The following is an 18,597-nucleotide window of genomic DNA, read 5'->3' as shown; positions in this document are numbered from 1 at the left end:
ACCTTCACCTCTTTCTCACATATCTTGGATTGGAGACATAAGAAAATGGCCACCCGTCCAACCTGTTCTAGACAGGTTAATCTACCTGTCCAGGTGGGACCTCGGTGCCCAGAGTCCTGAATCCACTCTCTCCAGAGACACAATCTCCGCAATCTAAACCTGATCGCTTTAGAAATATTATCTGTAGCAATAGAATTTTACTGCATCGTTTATTGACCTCAAGAACAAAAATGTTCATTTTATTCCGCCTTCCCATGGATTTCCTAGGCCTATTTATCATGAAGCAAACGCGGCGGAATTCATTTAGTAGGGCTGCGGGCTGTCAAGGAAGTCTTCATATCATCTTTTGGCAAAACAGGCTTTCGCCTGCCTACCTACCTACAAATCTGATTAGTGTTTATGATTCGCTTTGCTACTTCCCAATCTCATGCTTTTTATTATTATTATTGTTAACATTTTATCTAGACACTAAGTAGCAGGGTTCCCAAAAGCTTGCACAATCTTTTGAGCAAATTGGTTCGACTAGGTAATAAAGATATTACCCGACTATAGATTTGGGGTTTTTTTCGCCCCATAGGCCTTCCCGACTACAATGTAGTTGTTTTTTTAAAAAAATCTCAACCTGTGGAGTGAATTAAGCAACCGGTTTGAGGTTTTGTAGTGATTAATCCGGATTTGAAGTCAGTCTTCCCCCGATTAGTTTTTGCGCCAGAATAACAAAAAAAAGATACAAGGCGCGTTTCATGTACAGCGCCTTTTGCAGGCTTGCTGTTCCTTCAAAGAAGATGGATGAAACTCTTGACTCCCATAAAACTTTTCATGTACTCCAGCCATAGCTTTCCCTCCTGCAAGCAGATCTCCCCCTCCCTTGCCCTCTTCCTCTTCACTAGAAGTTAGTTCGTTAACGACCCAGCCTTTTCCAGTAAATCCATCCAGTATCCTCCCAGCCCCCTTTCCGTCCTGCCTGAGGCTGAAACAACCCTCCCCCCCCCCGTCTCCAAGCGAGACTCCTCCACCGAAGGAGGAGGAGGAGGAGGTCTCCTCCTCCCCCAGCGACTGTGGTGGCGGAGGCTGTCCATCTGCGACAAGGGCGGGGGCTGACTCCTATTCTCCTTCCCTCCCTCCTCTTGCTCTCTTTCCAAGTTTCTGCTCCTCCCTCCTTCTCACAAACTTTCCCGTCTCTCTTGCTCGGTTCCCGGCTCGCTCCCCTCGGGTGCGCGGCGGATTCGCTTAGCCTTCGCCAGCCCGTCGCTTCGACCCTGCCCCGCTGCTCTTGTCACGTCCACCCCGCGGACCGAACCGGACCTTCAAACCGGCGGCGGGGATTTGGCACCCACCCTTTCCCGGACGGAGGACTTGAGTAAGTAAAGCGGCCAGCGAGCGCTCCCGCTCCGGCCCTGGAAACTCTTTTCCTTCGGAAGAGGAAAACGATTCGTTCGTCTCTGTTGCGCCCCCCTGGCTGTCCCGGCCGGTGCGGAGGGAGGCTGCACGGCCCAGTTTCTCCGCCTTCTGTCCCTTCCCCTCTTTTCCTCCCCCCCCCGACTAAAACCCCAGCCCTTCTTTCTCCCGCCCATAATGGTAGAAAGAGGGGAAGGCTAAGGGGAAACCCCTTTTTCATTTTACACCACCACCACCCCGGGCCATCTCCCCCTCCCGGTTGCTGCTGGGTTGTGGTTTTTCTTTTGGAGAAAGGGACTCTCCGGCCTTTATTCACGGGCTCTTTTGGGCAACTTCTTCGTCAAGTTTCGGTCTGTTCAGCAAACCTCGGGGAGGGGGGGAGGGGGGCAGTTAAATAACTTTAAAACAAAAACAAAAACCTCCAGTTTTCCCTTGGAAGGCGGCCAGTGATATGCTGCTAAGAGTCCTTACTTTCTGCCCTGATCGCCTCTCTGTGCTTTTTTTTAAGTTTTGAAAATTTAGTGTGTAACTGATTGAGATTAATTTTTTACCTACCCTTTGTCCATCCCGTTTGGTTGTAGCTATGGTGGTAGCCCATGCATTTCTTGATGAGACGGTTTTCTTGTGAACTAGATTGTATAGTCCTTAGAATACAGTAAAGCGTATACAAGTATTGTGGTACAATGTGTATTTTCCCCCCCTTATTTTTCAGGTGGCCTTCTTTTGCTCCTTATATTGAGGGTTTGGTGGGTTTATATAGAGGGTTTGGCCTTATAGGAGTTTGATGGAAGTGAGCATTAAAATTATTTTTTTTATCGTTATTCAGATTTGAAAAGATTTTTAAAAAATCAAAACAGTTTTGCTTCCTGCGTGACTGTGTTGGCAGCTTGTACATAGGCCATAGGGGCAGTGTTGACAACTCACCAATTGCATAAACACATTTCCTCAATTAATTACCTTTGTGTGTTATTGGCATAATGCCATATCTCTCACTCCTGGGTCACATGCACAAAAATAAGTGCTTTTGTAAATCTAGTGTGTAGGTAAATTATACCGTTCTAACCCAAGTTATAATTGACATTGTATCATTCAGGTGGTTATGTTTCTGTGTGAATGGGAGGACAAGCACTGGCTGCTTTGGGGAAGGAGAAGATCAGAGTTTTTTTAATCTTAAAATTAAGGAAACAAGATGATGAATTTACCATGTATCAATCATAAGCAGGAGTATGGTGATGAGACTGATTAGTTCTGGGCAGTTGACCTCCAGTGTTAATGAATCAACAAAGAGTACAAGACTATGAAACTAAAGAGCAAAGATCTAAAAATGAGATTCCAGAAGGGTGTCCTATTGTTTTTCAAAAATAAGACCCACAATACATTGAGAGTTACATTAGGATAGGATCGAGACAAACTTCTCCCTTATCTTGATGGATTTTCAAAAGGAAATGTTTTGAAGCTAGCTTTTATCTATTATATGGGAAGCTGCATACAGATATGCTGGAGAATAGTTAAAGAGGAAAACAGTTTTTCTAGATAATATACCATGTTACTACTACAACCGGATGTTATTGACAGACTTCAGATATGGAATTTTTAGGGAAATTGACTTTCTCCTGAAGACCATTTTCTCATAGTGGACCCTCTCGGGAGGGTTGTTGTTTGATCACAGTTTGCAGGGTTGGATATATGTTTGATTGTACATGCCCTTACATGTAAATGCACTGTTTGAGGAACTAGCTGTCTAGAAAATAGCACCTGGATTGCATGTTGTATTGCTGAAGAACACCTGACCTTTCAAATGAAGATTTTCTTCTTTGAAGAAATTGTTGTAGATGCTGTCTAAAGAAGTTAAATTTGAATCATAGCCAAATGTAAAAATAGTGCAGCTTTACTTTCAGGTTTACATTTTGTTAATTGCGTGTGGAGAAATTGGTGGACAGAGTTTCAACGTATTAATGATGAACCACTAGAGCACACTGAAAAGCTAGAAACAAGAAATTTAAGTATTATTCTATATAATAGATCTTAACTTTCTTCAAAATCAGTCCAGAAATTCTCAGATTGTAATTCTGAGAACGAGTTTACATATTCGTTTGGGAGTAAATCGTATTGTGCACAATGGGAATTTATATAAACATACACTATTTAAGATTGCATTGAAGTGGGCCAGGATTAAAAATTTCAATGATGCGCACATATCGCTTACCAATTCTCATGAGACTGCTCTAAAGAGTAATTAAGCTTGGTGGTATTATAGAAAAGAATTGTATTGTGGAAGAAAGTGTTCCTTAGATACCATCTAAACCAAACTTAATTTGAGAAGAATAAGTTGTAATCCATTTCTTATTGTTTCTGTTTAATAATTTAAATGTGATGCCCACCCATTCCAGTATGCTATGTCTGTAGCTTTGTCTTCAGCTTAATGATGTCTGTATGTGAATATGTAAGTATAAATTGTTATTATTGGATCATTTACCAGTCCTATTTTTATAAGCTTGAATATCTAGTTAGAATAAGATACACGTGCATTTGCACTCCTAACAAGTTGCTCTAAATGGGAGGTTAATAACTCTTGCTTGGGTTCAAAATCTGTCAGATTTCCATTGAAGTCCAATTTTCAAACAGATGGTTGCAGATTTTCTGGGATGCAGGACCACTTTTACATTCAGTGAATAAAAGTGTTTAATATTGTAAAAATGACTTTGGTGCAATTATTCAATCTGCAGGCATGAAATATGCATATGTTTTTTCAATAGGATTTGCAAGACTTTGGAGTTGGAAGCAAAAAGGTCCTTCAGGGTGCATGATAGTACAAATCCTCTCGCATAAGAACAGACTGCAACACTTTAAATTAAATATATCTTCCTAGAAATGACATATTTGGTTTAGAATTGTAGATAGGTTCTATGTCCATGTCCTCATGGGCTCTGAAGTGTCTTTTTAGCTTCAAATCCAAAATGCTACATAGTCAAAATAAGTATATTTTCTGTTTGACACATTTAACACATACAATTGGATCAAAAGGCTCATGTTTTGCTAGATGATCATTGTAACACAATGTAGCATACTGTCTAAAAATAATCTTCATTTCCATTCTGCTACAGAAATAATAAATAATATCAAATACTATTAGTTTTATATTTTCAAAAGAAAAACATCCTTTTTCTTTTACTTTTTTTAATAAAGTTTTTTATTTTTATTTTTAAACAAACTACATTGTTATTCAATCAGTGTGTCATCTAAGTACAAAATTTTTGTGTTGTCATATTCAATATTTACCACCATTTTCTTAATACATATACATCTTTGTAATATTCCCATTCTTCCTTCCCTTTAATTGTCATTATTAGTCTATTCATTTCTGCACATTCTAATATTTTCTTAATTATCTATCCCTTTGTGGGAATTTTTTCTGCTTTCCAATTTTGTGAAAATATGATTCATGTATGATCAAATATACATTTTCTCTACTAAATTTCTCCAATAAGATACCCAACAGAAACAGCTCCGGCTTTAAATCAATACGTTGCTGTGTCATTTTCTCTAACCATGTTTGTTTATTTATTTATTTATTTATTTATTCGATTTTTATACCGCCCTTCTCCCGAAGGACTCAGGGCGGTGTACAGCCAAAATAAAACAAACAATATATACAGTTAAAACCCGAATTTAAAAAACTTATTACACCATTGGCCTAAGACATATAAAACTAAAAAACCCATTAAAATTCATAGTAAAAATTTAAAAAAATCAATAAAATTTAAGCCAGCCCCACGTGAATAAATAAATGTGTTTTCAATTCGCGGCGGAAGGTCTGAAGGTCAGGTATTTGGTGTAAACCAGGGGGAAGTTCGTTCCAGAGGGTAGGAGCCCCCACAGAGAAGGATCTTCCCCTGGGGGCCGCCAGCCGACATTGTTTGGCGGACGGCACCCTGAGAAGTCCCTCTCTGTGTGAGCGTACGGGTCGGTGGGAGGCATGAGGTAACAGTAGGCGGTCCCGTAAGTACCCAGGCCCTAAGCCATGGAGCGCTTTAAAGGTAGTAACCAAAACCTTAAAGTGCACCCGAAAGACCACAGGTAGCCAGTGCAGTCAGTGCAGGAGTGGTGTTACATGGGAGCTACGTGGCGCTCCCTCTATCACCCGCGCAGCTGCATTCTGGACTAACTGAAGCCTTTTGAATTCAAACTGAAGTTTGAATTCTTGCTCAATAATTTCTCGCTTCTGGACATGTTCACTACATATGATAGTACGATCCCGGTGTCCAACATTTAGCTGATTAATCTTTAAACATTTTTTCCAATTTTTTCTGGTGATATGCCATCTATAAAACATTTTATACAAACTCTCTTTATATGCTGTAGCCATTGTTATTTGTACTTTCTTTTCCATAATTGCTTCCATTTATCTACCTCTATCGTATATCCAAAAAATTTTGTCCATGCTATTATTGTTTTTTCTTCTTTTAGTGTGGTATAAAATTTTAATTAAAATTTGAGTTTCAAATCTCCATTTATCCATGCAGAATCCAGTACTATTTTACTGAAAATAATTATATTATAATTATATTCAGCAAGGATAATTTTCAGGAAACTTTGCAAAGGATTTAGTCTTAATTTTTTCCAAATTTAAAAGTGTAATCTATACGTAAACATTTAAAATATGAAGTGACCATATTAAGAGATCTTGATTTCAAGTTCTGCATACTTCTTTAGTAGTCTGAACTGACTTGAAGCTGAGGTAAAATGGCAGTTGTTACAATCAGATAGTTTTGTGAAACAAGTTTGACAGTTCTTGGTTCATTTTCTTTATGTAACTTATGCTTGTCTTGCAGAAATCATCAGCCCTACTGACGGTAACAGTAGTTTCTTATTTGCAGTTTCAATATAGAATAGTGATTAGACGTACCATTTTGTTGGGTTTGCATATTCAGAAATATCAGGTAGAAACATTTTCTCCATGCTTCCTAATGAATTCATTGCTTCTTTCTAGAAGGAGTAAGCCACAATGTTTGGTTCGGCCAAGTTTGAAACAAAACAAAATATCATGCTGTATAATATCTGTGATTATTAGTTGCAGATGCTTCTAGAAGGAACCAGCAATATGACTATTTCTGCCATTTGATCATGGTCATCAGCATTAGTACATTGGAATTGCAATGGCTAAAAACAGTTTGCACAACTGTGCTAAACTACACAACCATTTCTGTGCCATGGGCCATATTAGTGATATAACAATAGAAAGGGCTAGGAAAAAAAAACTTGAATTAGCTCAGTTTTTGGTGGGAATATTTTAAAAAGCTTTGGTCTACAGTCAGGATTTGCACCTATGCACTAATTCAGGGGTCTCCAACCTTGGCCACTTTAAGCCTGAAGGACTTCAACTCCCAGAATCCCCCAGCCGGCAAAGCTGGCTGGGGAATTCTGAGTTGAAGTCCTCCAGGCTTAAAGTGGCCAAGGTTGGAGACCGCTGCACTAATTCATAGTTTGGTGCAGCAGATCTGTTGGGCTTACAAATATCAGACTGTTCTGCTGGCGTGGCAATGTAAATGAGCTGAAGTGAGTCACAAACTTGTATCTTCCTCCTGCTGTATTTGAAGACGATGGTTGCAAATTTTCACCTACTTCTGATCATGTGTTATTTTTGGTCTACTCTAACTGATCAACTGATTAATGTTATCTATGGCTAATTTCAAATACACTTCACATAATAATTTGTCATGTTTAAACTCATCAACTGATTTAGCAAGAATTCTAGTATCTAATGAGATAGCAAATACAAATTTTGAAGGTTCTCTTCTCAGAGAGAGAGAGTGCATATAAGACCAACATTTGCTCCTGCTTGGTATTGCTGCTGTTGCTAAATCTGCAGTCTAGTTTGAAGTAAGAAATGTTGTCATTGTTGTAGTACTTTTGCTAAAAGATTAGTTGCTGCTTTCTTCATATACTGCCAGGTGTTTCTTTGATCGTGAGTATTGGTAGAGTAATCACTACAAGCTATATTAAGATGACAGAAAGCAGGGATTTACAAATTAACATTATAAACTTCTTTACTTAGTGAGGCTATGGAGAGGGTAGCTGCATTTTGTTTAGTGTTTTTTTTCCAGCAAACATATAAAATGTGGCTCCTGTATGTGTGTGTGTGTGTGTGTGTGTACACACACACACGCAAAATATAAATATCCATAATTTAAATGTCCATGTTGAATCATGCAGAAATTTCTAGTTTCCCTACATTTCTCAATATAGATTCATTATTTTCTGGCTAAAAGAAGTATCTGTCTTGGAACAAGTATACTAAAATCTGGATATGAGTAATTTAAATGTACGTACGAAAGATGCTTGTAAATTTGTGCGTTATATCTTAAATGAAATAATTTAAAAAGATACCTGCAAATGTGTGCTTGATGTTCACACGCTGTATATATAGAAGAGAAAACACTGAAGTACTTATGATATTTTTACAGTATATGGATAGTACAGATATTTGTCAGTTTCTTTGATGTAATGTGCTGAAATTTACCATAGAAAATGGATTTGATGGTCTAGTTATATCAATGTAGTATGGTGGATGATTTCGTAATTTAATTGTTCTGGGATATATGTGTGTATGCATATTTCTCTGTGTGAGAAATCTGCTAATTATTGAATTAGTAAAGAATGCATTCTATTGGGTTGTTGGAATGATATGGGCAGTAGTTGTATAGAGTGCATTCAGAGTTGTTCCTCAGATTCTGTTTCTTTCCCATATTGGCAAAACAAAAGTTCCTGATTTATTTGAATAATGGAATTTATTTCATTGTAATTGTTTTGTGGAGCTCGGTGTGGATTAGCTGTGGATGGCTGAAGTAATATGAACATTAATTTCATTCATTCGTTTAATTTCTATAGCTGTGTGACTCAACCAAGTGACTCGGGCGGCTTGCAATTCTAAAATTATAAAACAATTTTAAAACATTAAAACAATAAAAACATCCACAGCCATGATTATTAATAGGTAAAGGTAAAGGTTCCCCTCGCACATATATCCTAGTCGTTCCCGACTCTAGGGGGCAGTGCTCATCTCCGTTTCAAAGCCGAAGATTATTAATAACTAATGGTAAAGCCAAGTAATAAAATCTTTAACACATTTCAAACCCCAGGCCTGGATATATAGCCAGGTTTTAGAGCAGTGGTTCCCAACCTTTTCTTGTTTGAGGCACAACCTTTTCTTGTTTGAGGCACCCTTGGAAAGCCTTTCAAAAGTTCCCGGCACCCTTATAAGGAAATAGATATTTAAAATCTCCGTAGCTCAAAAGTTCCCGGCACCCTCAAAAGATCTCACGGCACCCCTTAGTGCCGCGGCACACTGGTTGGGAACCACTGTTTTAGAGCTTTGCTAAAAGCCAAATCAAGGGACGTGGTGGTTCAGGGGATAAGACAGCTGAGTTTGTCGATGGAAAGGTCGGCAGTTCGGTGGTTCGAATCCCTAGTGCCGCATAACGGGGTGAGCTCCCGTTACTAGTCCCAGCTTCTGCCAACCTAGCAGTTTCGAAAGCACGTAAAAATGCAAGTAGAAAAAATAGGGACCCCGTTTGGTGGGAAGGTAACAGCGTTCCGTGCGCCTTTGCCGTTTGAGTCATGCCGGCCACATGACCACGGAGACGTCTTCGGACAGCGCTGGCTCTTCGGCTACAACAGAAAAAGCTTCTCTTCCAGTTCATGCCAGTCAACATTCCTTGGTTGATGAGATCTTCATCATACCCAATCTCTTGGATCAGATTGGACAGGAAGAAATTTTGGAAAACGATAGTCTCTTAGATAACCCAGTCCCGAGTATATAGGGCTTTAAAAGTGACAAGCAGCACCTTGAATTGCACCCAGAAATGCTGGGAGCCAGTGCACTTCACAGGGTAATGGTGTTAAATGTGTTGTATAGTTGGCACCATTGGTTACCCATGCAGTCACGTTTTGCACCCACTGAAGTTTCCAAATGCTCTTTAAGGAACTCCATGTAAAGAATATTACAATAATGTAAATGGGGGTTACAAGTCTAATTTTTATATAGAGAAAATAGAAGGTTGTAAGAGTCAATACCAACTTGATGGTATATAGTTACTATTTATATATTGTGTTTAATATTATTTATTGGCCTTATTAGATGTTATGTCTTTTCTATTGTTAGTTTACTGCAAGTAATTGTTCTTTGAGGAGTGTAATTAGTGAACATAAGTATTAGCTGTACTTTTAATATACTCGTTGTATAAGCTTGACACTTGTCAGCCTCATGTTATGTTAAAAATATTTAAAACTGCTGGTTTATGCTGGCTGGTTTATGCACCAGTCTGCAAAATCCTTCAATCACGGTTTAGTTTCCACATAAAGGAAGAGATTGGAAACAGGAACAAACTGGCCTGAGCTAACCTGAACCTGTAACATCAGCTTGTTCTGTAGAAGTAACAGGTAAAACCTTTCATGTCATGGAGACAGACATTACTGATTTATCACTTTGTCTACATACTAGGTTTTAAAGGCATAAGAGCAGGACCTTTAAAATAAGTAACAATTTTTTCAAATACCAGCAACTATATACTTATGCCATCCAAGCTATGTAAGACAAATTTCTGTTTGTGTCTTAGTGTTCAAGGTGCTCCAAGATTATTAGTTTTGGTGCAAAAGACCCAGCAAAGCTATATTTCTGGAAACTGCTATTATTTGAGAATATATCAACTCAAGAATTATCTAACCTTGGTTAATAGAGAAGAACATTTGGAAAGGGCTGTAGCCATAATGTCCACAGTGGGTGGGAGAGACAAATGATACTGTATCATTTACACAAATGCTGCAAGTATATACAATACTGATATCTGGATTATTCTGGATTATAATTCCCTGGATTTCCAGGCAGTTTGGCTGACTGTTTTAAGGAAAATATTTTTTCTTTTGGATTTTTAAATGTGGGACAGCGTTTGTCAATGTCTATATCAAGGACTTACCGTATTTTTTGGAGTATAAGACGCACCGGAGTATAACATGCACCTTAGTTTTTGAGGAGGAAAATAAGAACAAAGCTGATTGGCAGGTGGATTGGCCTCTGGGAATACCCCCAATCAGCTGTTCCAGAATTTTAGCAACAGATACTGTAGGTAACTTCAGAAATAAAACAGTAAAATCATTGAAGAATAGAATTAGTCAAGCTATAGGGTGTTAAAGCTTTGAAAGTTAAAACCAGCACCTTTAATTATACCAAAACAATAATTGGAGACTTATGCAAATCATTCACTAAGCATAATATGTTCACATTATGACGCCAGATTTAGTAGCCCAGCAACAATTTAAGTCACTGGACACTTACAGATATTGTCCTGTAGAATTAAGCATCTTGTGCAACACAGAGCTATGGACGTTCTCCTTTGATCGGGCCAGTTTCGCTCTTTCCAATCTAATCAAACAAGAGGGAAATTCTTGCTTCTTTATCTTTATCCTATCCATATCCCATACAAAGAATCTAAATTGGATGAGTATTGCATCATCATTCCCTTACTTTGGAGGCCAAGTCTGATTAATTGATGGTTCCACTCACAGAAGAGTAGTCCAGGGAGGCTTTAAGCCGTGCTGTGATTTTCTGTGAGATTTTCTCCATTTAGCCATAAGATACTGCTCAATTTGCTTCAGTCCTTCATTTCCCTATTTAACTAGATGACTGGTTTTATTCTGCAATGAGCAGAATAATGCTGAACAATGATGGTATCTACTGTCCAGGCAATTGTTTAATCCTACAAATTGGCCAGGTTTCAGCATTACTAACAAGGAAACTGGAAAATCCCCAACTGAATTTGAATCCATCAAATAATTGCAGTGGATTGTTTTAGCTTCTACCTACAGTATTTGTATAATTATGCATAATTCAGATAATTGCACAGATCAATTTTAGGAGAAACACTGTTCATATCTTACAAAGGAGAGGATGAGTCTGTAGAAATTTATATTTACATAATTAAAAAATTTTTTAACTATGCTATTTGGCTTGCATATATAGTTGTGTAAGTTTCATCAATTCATTAGTAATGATGCCTTTTGTTGGATAAGAAGTCCTATATTAGCTGTAGTAGTCCTCATTTAGCATCTCCATTTGGGACTGGCACCTTGGCTGGTAAGTAAAGTAGCAGCTAGGTGGAACTTCATTATTTTACGATCTTACTTCAGCTTTCTTTTGCTTTGCAGACCTGTGAAAGTCATAATACAAAGTTGCAGGGGTACTTTTTCATCACCATCCTAACTACAAAAGGTATCTAAATTAGGTGGTCACTAAATAAGGACCACCTGTAGAGGAGAATTATTATAAGGCAAGATGTAGATCTCTCCATCTAACAGTCAGTATGTGATATTAAGCATTTGGCCATAACTAATGATGGAATATCTATAAACTTGATTCAGATTATATGCATCTCATAATGCAACTATTTTGTTTTGCCATATCTAGTACTGTGAAGAATTTGCCACATATCTTTAAAAAGAAGATTGTGTGTTGACTGAAAATGGTAGTATAATTTTGGAGAATATCCGGATATAACATTTTAGGGATTTTAAAAATAGATCTCCATAATTTATTTGATAGATCTCTGCCATTTGGGGGAGAGGCAAATATTGGAACCTTTAATACAATTGAAGGTAATAATGTCATACTCAAATTAATTAGAAGGGCAAACTCTATTATTTAAATTTGTTTCCAAAGTTTTGATAGGAGGGAAGGATGCCAGCTGGAGAATGAGTAGTTTGTATAAAAATATCCCTTGCTTTCTTTTAGCATAGTAACTTTAACATGTTACCCTTTTACGTCTTCTCAGTTCAAATCCTTCTATTGAAATGATTGTTGTCCCAATTTTATTCATTCCCCAATTTTATTCATTCCCTCCATCGACATTTACTTACTGCTTCCTTTCAGAGTCCTTTAACACTAAAGCAGCTGATTCTTCTCCACCTCTACCAATGTGGGTTTACTGAAAACCTGTAGCGCAAACTTAGATTTAAATGAAGTTCTGACCACATAGCATGTTGATTGTTTGGTGCTGTTATTTCCATAATGTTATTTTGCCCTTCTCAGTATTGCAGTTTGTTGTCACTTCATAAGAGAAAATTCAAGGGAAGACAAAATATTCAAGAGTTCATGTATTCATTTGTATTCACTCTATCCCTGTCTAGTTTTGGGTATCTCCAGGTGGTGCTCTGATATACACTTTTCTGACTGTTACCTGTATGTTTCCTGTGCAGAGCTAGTGTTGATAGGTTTTTCAGTAAAGTTCCAAGGCATCTACAAAGCTTTAAAGCCTCCTTAAAATAGTTACTGTCAGAATATGTTGTCACTTTATTTTTATTCTTTTTTCTTCCCAAATCATTTATTGAATGACAGAATATTAAAGTAATGTGATTCCAATAGAGAGCGAGCATTTAATTTCCCTCTATGTTGTGAATTTTACTATTGTTTTCTCTCTCTCAAAAATTCAAGCTTACGAAAACCTTTCCTTTTCTCAAATTACTATTTTATTTTCAGAATTGCACTTAAGAATTTAATCACATTTTTTCAACAAATTTCTATACATTTGGTAAAACATAACTTTGTAATGTAACTGCTTTTTGCATTCATTTATGACTAAAAATAGGGATGCGGTGGCTCAGTGGCTAAGATGTTGAGCTTGTTGATCGAAAGGTCGGCACTTCAGCGGTTTGAATCTCTAGTGCCGCATAACAGGGTGAGTTCCCATTACTTGTCCCAGCTTCTGCCAGCCTAGCAGTTCGAAAGCACGTAAAAAATGAAAGTAGAAAAATAGGGACCACCTTTGGTGGGAAGGTAACAGCATTCCGTATGCCTTTGGCAATTAGTCATGCCGGCCACATGACCACAGAGACGTCTTTGGACAGCGCTGGCTCTTTGGCTTTGAAACGGAGATTAGCACCGCCCCCTAGAGTTGCACATATGTGCGAGGGGAACTTTTACCTTTTTATGACTAACTGAAAAGAAAAGAAAAATAATTACTCTTATTTTGTAATGTTACACATTACAAATGCTTCTCTTGGTATATGCTGGCAAGAGTACTAGGATAACTCTTAATCAAAAATGAAGCCTGACATCTACAGTATTTAAGTAGTCTTAGCTTAATCTCAAATGCTGTCTGCAACTAATCAGGTCAGACCTCCAGTAAGAGTTATCTTTTTCTTTCCTGAGTCTCTGCTTGGGAAAGTTGGAAGGTGCCAGAAAAGTGAAAGAAAAAAAAGGAAAGAGAGCTGTCAGAAAGACAAAAAGGGATGTCAAAGAGAGTGAATCACTACTCACTTTTTGGCTCTTGTCTTACCAACGGATAGCGGCAGGCCCACCTTGGATAGTCGTCGTCCCCCAAAGATTTTCCCATAGAGAACCAAATTTAAGAGAAGATTTTTCATACACCATCATATGTGGACAAGGTATTAGCAAAGTGCAGATATGCCAGAGCAAGAAACACAGATTACTCTCTTTTGTTTTGAAAGATTTTATTTCTTGGAATCTGGCATATATTTTTTTAGAAGTGTGTCTGTTCTTTTGAAAATAAAAGTTAAACTAGTGCGTATCAATCATGGTGAGATCCCAGATGACTTTTAGCCTTTGTTTCTCATTGTAAAGATGATTCATGCCTTATTTCTAAAATAAGCAGTCCATAGTGTGAAATTGGCATGGCTCTTTCTGACACCAAAGATTTGATGGGTTGTATTGAAATTAATGTCAATTATAGCATGACTTCTTCTGTCCCAGAGAGACCTAATAAAACCTATTCTATGATTTTAAACATCCAGTTGCCATCAATTAAAAATGCATTTGTGTGCCTGTTCTAATGAGGTGCAACTTTAAATAACTATCCTACAAATCATTCTTTTCCAAGTGCTTCTAAATGGATTTCAATACTTATAATCCCCCTAACCATAGTTAGCAATTAGATACTAAGGTTTCATTGCTTTGTTTTAATTACAGCCTCTATTTACAGTATATATCTGTTTATAATATATGTTGAAAGGAATATTTACAATATATATTTATAGCATATCTTGAGAGATACCATAGCAAGGTGACTTAAAAAACAGCAGGTCAAAAGCCAGGCTAATGGACTAAAGGAGTCCAAGCAACAGGAAATCAAAGTCCAAGGTTAAGTCACCTGAAATCCATGATCAAGATAAAATGGTTAGAACAATTGCCCCACTACAACATTGTCTCATTTGAGTCTGCTGCAAACCAAAGACGTTATTTATTTTTTATTTTATTTATATTATTCAACTTATACACTGCACATCTTGCCTAGAGGCAACTCTGAGCTTACAAACAATGAAACCAATAAAAACATTAAAACAATAAATAATATTAAATTAGTTTAAAATTAACAAGATGGGAAGGGAAGGGAGTAAAATGCACATGAGGGAGGAGGGGACTTACCTAGTCTGTCAACTACCTCTGGAATGATGCACCCCCAGGCCAGTTAGTACTGTGATTTAACCAGCAGAATTCCACCCAGACTGCAGACTTTCGAGATGCGGTGGCTCAGGGGCTAGGACGTTGAGGTTGTCGATCAAAAGGTCGGCAGCTCAGCAGTTCGAATCCCTAGTGCTGCCATGTAACGGGGTGAGCTCCTGTTACTTGTCCCAGGTTCTGCCAACCTAGCAGTTTCGAAAGTACGTAAAAATGCAAGTAGAAAAAATAGGGACCACCTTTGGTGGGAAGGTAACAGCGTTCCGTGTGCCTTTGGGGTTGAGTCATGCCGGGCACATGACCACGGAGACATCTTCAGACAGCGCTGGCTCTTCGGCTTTGAAACGGAGATGAGCACCACCCCCTAGAGTCGGCAATGACTAGCACGTATGTGTGCGGGGAACCTTTACCTTTTTAAGCATTTCCTCATATGCCAATTCTTTGATTTTGCACTCCAGACATTTAGGCTTCAGGAGATTTGATCAATGTTGGATGTCAAGTATCCTCCTCCAGGTTCTCTTGAAGGCAGCCCCAGTGTCCCATCCCTTATTATGTTTGAACTATTGGTTTCCCTTTTCTTCCTTAGAGGAAAAATTATCCAGAATGTTCAGGGATGACTTGGATAATTATAAAACTAATTACAGTATTTGATTAGATTTCTTTTGCATCAAGGCAAGTTTTAGAATGTTTTCTTAGTGTTGTATCATATGCACTGATTTCAGGTGAGTTAGATATACAATCACAAGCATTTATATTGAACTGAACAATTAGATCATCATTTTTTAAAAAACTTGCCTGCTGTGTAAATAATAACATTGTTCTGTTGTCAGTTTATATCAGCCTTCTCAAACCCAGTGTTTTCCAGGAGTGTTGAAATATTATCCCCAGCCATCCTGGGCATTTAGGATAACAAAAACTATCTATATATATAAAAGTGAAAACCACTCATGCCATAATCATGAAATCTCCAGAACTGTAAAGCCTACAAACTTGAAATTTGGCACGTATGTTCCCCTTGGCTTCTAGGTGCTCACTAAGAAAGGATTTTTCTAAATGACCATTGGAGCATTAGTATTTCCTATATTATTATTAGCATGCTCTGATGCTAAGGAGTTCTACTCCCCCTCCCCACCTGAAAAGAAATCTGTTCCAAATGCAAAACACAAGCAGAGGAGAGGAGTTTCACTTTCAGTTTTACTTTCACAGCAGGAAGCAGCTTTAATACAGAACACTTGAGCTAAGCCATGGCCAGGCTCCTTCTTGTCTCCTTGCTCACATAGCAAATACTATTTCACTTTCCAAACATCCCTCTGATGCTAAGGAGTTCTACTGTCCCTCCCCACCTCAAAAGAAATCTGTTCCAAATGCAAAACACAAGCAGAAGAGAGGAGTTTCAATTTCAGTTTTACTTTCACAGCAGCAACCAGGGAATAGGATAGGGGAGGCTTCTCTGTGGCAAGGTTGAGGGAGAGAAGGGGGTAGGATAGGCTTCTGTGTGGCAAAGCTGAGGGAGAGAAGGGGATATGATGGGGAGGCTTCTGTGGGGCAAGGCTGAGAAAGAGAAGGGGATAGGATAGGGGAGGCTTCTGTGGGGCAAGGCTGAGGGAGAGAAGGGGATAGGATAGGGGAGGCTTCTGTGTGGCAAGGCTGAGGGAGAGAAGGGGATAGGATAGGGGAGGCTTCTGTGTGGCAAGGCTGAGGGAGAGAAGGGGATAGGATAGGGGAGGCTTCTGTGTGGCAAGGCTGAGGGAGAGGGGGGTAGGATGGGGAGGCTTCTGTGGGGCAAGGCTGAGGGAGAGAAGGGGATAGGATTGGAGGATTCTGTGGGGCAAGGCTGAAGGAGAGAAGGGGATAGGATAGGGGAGGTTTCTGTGGGGCAAGGCTGAGGGAGAGAAGGAGACAGGATACAGGAGGCCTCTGTGCGGCAAGGCTGAGGGAGAGAAGGGAATAGGGTAGGAGACATTTCTGTGGGGCAAGGCTGAGGGAGAGGAGGGGAGAGGAAAGGCCGATTGTAACTACTCATTATTTTTCAAGCTATAAGTGTCAATTTATCAAGCCCTATCACATAGTTTCCTAGCAAAGAACGGGTATCCCGCTAGTATTTAATAAATCTGAGATCACAACCTCTCCAAAGGCTGACCCTTATTTTGTTAATTAACCTGTGTGAGTTGCATTTTGACATATAGTGAAAACTATTTGCAAGGCCTTGTCATATAAAGCAGATGACAATTCTTAAAGTCTTTATTACGAGTTGCTGTGAGTCACTACCTCTCAATTCTAGCCTATATCACAGATGTAGATAAAACACTCATAACAAACTTCAGTTTCGGGATATTAACACATTAGCCCTTCTCTGCAACCTGGTCCTCCTTGTATCTATGATTTTGGTAAAATTATGAACCTCATTAGATGCTAGAAGTGTCCTACGTAATTATGTTTGTATGTTTATTTTTATGCCCCCCATTACTTTTTAAGTAACTTAAGGCACCAAAAATTCATAATACTCCTTTCTCCTCCTCTTTTCCTCCACAACAACAACACTTTGAGGTGAATTAGGCTGAGAATGAGTGATTGGCCCAGAGTTACCCAGATGGCTTTTATGATTAAAGTGGGACTATGTAACATGTTCTTCAGTATTACAGTATTTCTCCATTCCCATGAGTGTGAAACAGTTATGGATTTCATTGTGAAGTGAATCTTACACTCTTTTTTCCCCTACCGTTTCCTGTTCAGATTACATTCTTGGGTACTAACAGTGGGATGTTACTATTGTGTCAAGTACTAGGCAGATTAGCTACAAAGGAAAAATCAGTGTGATATCTTCTTAGGTCCATACATTTTTTTAAAAAAAACAATCTAAACATTTCCAGTATGTTTTGCTTGATCAATTCTTGAGGCTTAAATTTACGCTAAAGAAACTTTAAGGAAAAATTTCCAAAGGCATTTGCCCTGTTAATCAGTCTTTCGCAAACTGTGTTGAAGGGTAAATTTCTCTCTGTTGAATGATTTATTTAATATAGCATATCACAATTATCATTATAGATTATATTTACTTTTTATGGAATGAAACAAATTAGCACATGTAACAACATTCTACATTTTCCTTGGCCATTCACAAATTTCTTCCAAGCCAAACAATTTGCAGCTGAGTGAAAGAGGTCACCTTGCAAAATGTAAATATCTTTATGTATTAATAACATGCCAGAAGTCAAATTATGGGTTATTGTGCCAGGAACAATTGCGCTTAGTTTTCTTGGCAAGAAGTCATGGCTTATCTGTACTGTATTCTAAAATTTCGATAGGATTTCAAGGCACAAGAATATCTAAAAGTAAAAATAATAATAATATGGTGAATAATAAGGTTTAAGTTAAATTTCACATATTGTTAACTGTATTCACATGTAGTATTTCATAATATTTTTGAGCCACATTGATTATCAGTCCTGTTTAGAAAGCTAAACAAACAGTAAATTCTGTGGTTGGTGTGCTTTTATAAGCTACTTTTTGATCAACTAATTGTTCTTCATATGCATTGCTTAAACAGAGGTGCTTTAATTTAGGCTTGTTCCACTTTGTTGTAGCTTGACTGACTTAACAGCATTATTGGACTGTGTGGAGGGACGGGGAGTTAGTTTTATTTTTTATTTATTTATTTTTTTATTTTATTTTGTCAAAACAATACATGTAGGTATCATACAAAAAGATTATATAGTATATAAACACTTATATGAGTA

The 18,597-nt window shown here is 38.2% G+C and overlaps 1 protein-coding gene across 3 annotated transcripts in view; it reads left to right on the top strand.

Moving 5' to 3' along the window:
* Nucleotides 1–1,088: 1,088 nt before the first annotated feature.
* TEAD3 (TEA domain transcription factor 3) overlaps nt 1,089–18,597 on the top strand; it is a 111,869-nt gene continuing 94,360 nt past the window's right edge. The window contains exon 1 of one of the 3 annotated variants that reach the window (XM_058175590.1): nt 1,089–1,360. The gene's annotated coding sequence lies outside the window, so the exon portion shown is untranslated. The remainder of the gene's footprint in view (nt 1,361–18,597) is intronic. The other 2 variants (XM_058175591.1, XM_058175592.1) reach the window with 2 other exon arrangements.

This window comes from Ahaetulla prasina, chromosome 3 (genome assembly GCF_028640845.1).
Source record: "Ahaetulla prasina isolate Xishuangbanna chromosome 3, ASM2864084v1, whole genome shotgun sequence".
NCBI classification, from domain to species: Eukaryota; Metazoa; Chordata; class Lepidosauria; order Squamata; family Colubridae; genus Ahaetulla; species Ahaetulla prasina.
The sequence above is the reverse complement of the archived record's forward strand: the minus strand, read 5'-3'. Positions and strand labels throughout refer to the sequence as shown.